A 5,000-nucleotide genomic window follows, 5' to 3' on the forward strand; every position below is an offset into this window, starting at 1 on the left:
GGTGTCCCAGGGCCACGGGGTAGACCTGGTCTCCCGGACTCCGGGGTAGACCTGGTGTCCCAGGGCTCGGGGTAGATCTGGTGTCCCAGGCCTCGGGGTAGAGCTGGTGTCCCAGGGCCACGTGGTAGACCCGGTGTCGCGGGCCACCGGGTAGACCTGGTGTCCCAGGCCCACGGGGTAGACCTGGTCTCCCGGACTCCGGGGTAGACCTGGTGTCCCAGGGCTCGGGGTAGACCTGGTGTCGCCGGCCGGCCTTGGCCTACGGCCACCTGGCCCCATTTGCTAGACCTGTGGTCCCCGCCGGCCTTAGCCCACGCCCGCCCAGCCCGTGGCTAGACCTGTGGTCCCTAGCCGGCCTTCCTCTACCGGTGCCTAGCAAGCGGGAAAAGTATGCAGACAGCGCCGGGGAGGCTGGTGGGGGAGGGCGGGGCGCCGGGGAGGCTGATGCGAGAGGGTGGGGCGCCCCCAACCGCCGATGGGCGTGCGCGGCTCCGACAGAGACGGCAAGGGCAGGGGCAGGGGCAGGGGCAGGGGCAGGGGCGGGCGCGGGGACGGGGACGGGGACGGGGCCAGCGACAGGGAGAGAGGGCACGCGAGAGCGTGCACGCGGACCGGCAGCCAGGCGGGCGGGCGGGCCCTGGCGGGGAGGCGGGGGCAGGAGGCGTGGCGGGGGGCGGCGAGGGGGCGGGGATGGTTGTCCGCGCGTGCGTGTGCACGCGCGGCGGTGAGGTGGCCTGAAGGGATGACCTTGGGGAGTGAGCGTGCGCACTGGCGGGGGGTCGGTGGGTGTGGCGCTGTATCTGTGTCTGTGTGCGGACGAGGGCCAAGGGCCGGCGGCTTCGTGCCGGCCCCGGGCGCCTCGGCACCGAGCCCCCACGGCCCCCTAGACTCACGTCGAGGGCGGAAGACCTCTGCGGACCGTGAAAGAGCCCGCCCGAAAGTGGCCGCCTGCGTGCTGGCGGTGGTGCCGGCGGCAGCCGCCTCTACCGGTGGGCGGGGCGGGGCGGGGCGGGGCGAGCCGCGCCGCATCGGGGCCAGGGGGGCCGGGCTGTATAGGGTCTCAGGAGGGCGTGGGGGGGGGCGGCAGGGCGGGGGCGCGGGGCGGTGGGGGCGCTGTTTCGCCAGTTCAGCGTGTCAGCAGGCAGACCACGGGGCACGGGCTGCCCGTCGGCTCGGCTGGGAGTGCTCTGGATACAAAAGGAAAAGAAATAAAATGTGCCCATTTTTATTGTTGGTTTGTTTTCCCGGATGAGTTTCTCGTTCCAAGCGAATAGAGGAGCCGTTCTACCCAAATCCAAACCACAAGACCACCGACCCCCCCAAAAAAAACCAGCCTCAAAACTCAGCATCAAACAGAGCCGAAACAAAAAAAAAAAAAAAAAAAAAAGAAAAAAAGAAAGAAAGAAAGAGAAAAAAAAAAAACAAAAAAACCAAAAAGAAAAAACCCCAAAAAAACAAAACAAAACACCCCACCAAAAAAAAAAAAAAAAAAAAAAAAAAAAAAGAAAGAAAAAAAAAAAAAAAAAAAAAAAAAAAAAAAAAAAACCAAAAAAACCCCAAAAAAACCAAAACAAAAAACAAAAACACAAAATCCCAAAAGACCAACAAAAAAAAACCCGAAAATATCTATGGATCTTGAAAGGGGGGTGGGGTTCATTGTGCGGGACGGGGCTGATGGAGCCGTCTGGCTCCAGGGTGTTATGAGGCTGTGAGCTTAGCCCGGCTCCGGGATCGATGGGGACGGTGAGGCACCCGGGCGGCGGGCGACGACAGGGGGATGGGAGGTCTACCCCGGGTCCGGGCCGGTCCTGGCTCATCAGGTCAAGCCGGCTCCGGCGCCGCCGCGGCTCGCCGTGGCGCTCGGAAGGAGGGCGGCTGTGAAGGGACACCAGGTCTACCCCGGCTCCGGCCGGGGACACCAGGTCTACCCCGGGTCCTGGGACACCAGGTCTACCCCGAAGCCCAGGACACCAGGTCTACCCCTGGGCCCAGGGAAACCCTAAGTCCTACCCTTAGCCGTGGGCGGCAGAAAGCAAAGTCCGGCAAAGACACCAGGTCTACCCTCAGCCAGGGGACGCCAGGTCTACCCCGAAGCCCAGGACACAAGGTCTACCCCGGGACCCGGGATGTCAGGTCTACGCCGAGCACTGGGCTGCAGAAAGCAAAGTCCGGCCGTGGACACCAGGTCTACCCCGGCTCCGGCCGTGGACACCAGGTCTACCCCGGATCCGGCGGGACATCAGGTCTACCCCGGCTCCGGCCGGGGACACCAGGTCTACCCCGGCTCCGGCCGGGGACACCAGGTCTCCCCCGTGGCCGGCCGGGGACACCAGGTCTCCCCCGTGGCCGGCCGGGGACACCAGGTCTCCCCCGGCTCCGGCCGGGGACACCAGGTCTACCCCGGCTCCGGCCGGGGACACCTGGTCTCCCCCGTGGCCGGCCGGGGACACCAGGTCTCCCCCGGCTCCGGCCGGGGACACCAGGTCTACCCCGGCTCCGGCCGGGGACACCTGGTCTCCCCCGTGGCCGGCCGGGGACACCAGGTCTACCCCGGCTCCGGCCGGGGACACCAGGTCTACCCCGACCCCGGGGCCGCCGTGGGTCGTCCTTGCCCCCGGGTGGCGGGCGCCGGCCGGGGACACCAGGTCTACCTCGCTCCGGCCGGACTTAGTCAAATTTCGGCGGGTGCCGGGTAGACCTGTTGTCGCGGCCGGCTGCGGAAGTTCACCAAGGGGTCGCTGTTGTCGGCCGCCTCCGGCTGCGTCATCGTAAGAGGCGGCCTGCGGTGGCGCCCCTCCCCGGTCGAGCTCCATTGGTTCTCTTGGAGGCCTGGGCGGCTTTGGACTCATCTGTCCGTATTATGGGAGCGAGGTGACGGGCCGCATCCCCGCAGGTTGGTTTCACCCCGTGCCTGCGTGTAAGGCGGTGTGGAGCGGCCGCGCTCGTGCGGTCGGCAGGGCAGAGCAAGTGCCGCCTAGCCGGGACGAGTCTGTGTGGCTCCGTCCCGGCTCCCGTCTTTCCCCGAGGAAGTTGGTACAGTGAGAAAGGGAGGCCGCGAGAGAGAAGGGCTGCGACAGACGGCGGAATTGCCCCCCGAGAGGCCGAGAGAGAGGGGCCGCGACAGGAGGGGGGGCTCCCGGCCGGGAGAGAAGGGCTGCGACGGCAGGAGGCGGAATCCCCCCCGACAGAGGCCGAGAGAGAAGGGCTGCGAAATTGAGGGGGGGCGGAATCCCCGAGAGAGCCGCTCGGCGGCCGAGGCGAGGCGGAGAGAGAGAGGGAGAGAGAAAAGCTGCGAGCGTGTCCCGCTCCGGCCCGGCTTCTGCCGGCCGATTCGCAAGGGGGGGGGCGGCCCCCCCCTGGGCAGCGGTGGCGGGCGAGGCGGCGGCGCCTCGTCCCTTTTGTGCCTGGCCTTAAGCCGGGGCCCACTCGGCGGGCACTGTTTTGGGCTGTCGGTCGGAACCTCGGCGGCGGGCCGGCCCGCCCGGTGAAGCGGCGGAGCCCGGGGTCGGGGCGCCCCGTCCCCGGGCCGCGTCGTTGAAGCCGTCCCCCTTCCTCGGCCTTAAGCCGGGGACCCGCGTCGGCGGGCAAAGTTTTTCTTTTCGGAGTTGACGGGCCCGGCACCCGATGGAGAGAGCCCCCCGGACTTGTCCCGGGCGAGGCGGCGGCGCCTCGCCCACCTCGGTCGTGGCCGCATCGACCGAGCCGCTTCTGCCGGGCGGGCTGGGTTGCCGGGCGGGGGTCCGTCGTTTTCTCCGCGGCTTAGGCGTGCGGGCAGAGTGGGGGCGCCCGCCCGGCCTCCGCGGATCTTTCTAGTTTTTCTCCGGCGGCCCTAAGCCGCGGCACCGAGAGGCGTTGCGACCGAAGGGGCGCGCGGGCCACGCGAAAAGCGACGGCGGCGAGAGAGAAGGGAGCGAGCGGGATGCCGGCGGGTCCGTGGGGGAGTGAGGCTCGTAACTCGCCCCCCGGGTCCCCGGCGTCCCGGGCCCGCGGCCCCCGTGGCTAGCACGGGTCGCCGCGAACGCGTCTCCATGTGCCTTTTTGGTGGTGCCGTTCCCCCCGGCTGCTTTTTTCCGGGAAGGGAGAGCCGGCCGCCGGTGGCGCGGTCCGGTGGCACTTTTTCTCGCACGCTCGGCCGGGTTCCCCCGGGCCGGAAGGGGAAGCCGAGTCCCCCCGGCCTGGCGGGCCAGCCCAGTCCCAGTCCTGCCGTTGCCTAGCCGAAAGGGAAAAGCCGTTGGCGCCCGCGGGCCGGGCGGGCGGGTGGCGGCACCCCCCGCGCTCCTCCTCTGCCGCGAGCGCTCCGCAGGCGGGGCTGGGCGGCCGTCGCCGTTGTCCCAGGACCGTGGCCGTGGGGCCCTTGTCGCTGTTGGCGCGGTTCCTTCCTTGGCCGCGCGCCCGATCGATGAGGCTTTTCGGGTGGCGTCGGAGAGGGCCCCCGGCGGGCCGGCTCTCCCTCCGGGGCTTCTCTGTCGCGGGGAAGTCACGGCGGGGGGGGTCCGGTGCTCGGGCAGGGCGGTCTCCTTTCCAGTTCGCTTCCCGTTGCGGGCGAGGTGTCGCCCCTCCCGCTGCCGGGGGGTGGCGTCTTTACCGACCCCAGCTGTGTGACGGCCGCGTGGCCCCGCTAGCCTTCAGGTGTCCTTCGAAAACCACGCGAGGTGTGCCGGTGCCGGCCCCGGTCCGGGTAGCGCCCCGTGGGTGCCGGCCGCGAGCAGCGCCGGGCGGCGGTGCGGTTGGAGCTGAGCCGCGGGAGCGAAGAGAGCGAGAAGGGGGCTGAGCGTGACCCGAACCGACGGGGCGCGGACGGGGGACCAGAGCCCGATCCGCGCGCTCCTTTGCCGTTCCGCCGCCCGCTGCAGAGCGAGCCGCCCCGGCTGAAAAGGGGGCCTCGGTGTCCGGGCCGCGCCCGCCTCGTCGGGTCGCTGTCTCCTCTAGCACGTCCGGTGCTTTCCGCGTGGCCCGGTGGGGGGACGCGCCGGACGGGGTTCGCTCCCTGCGAGCGCGCC

Source organism: Melozone crissalis, unplaced genomic scaffold, assembly GCF_028551555.1.
Source record: "Melozone crissalis strain CALT ecotype California unplaced genomic scaffold, PUWL_Pcris_2 ptg000271l_1, whole genome shotgun sequence".
Taxonomy (NCBI): Eukaryota; Metazoa; Chordata; class Aves; order Passeriformes; family Passerellidae; genus Melozone; species Melozone crissalis.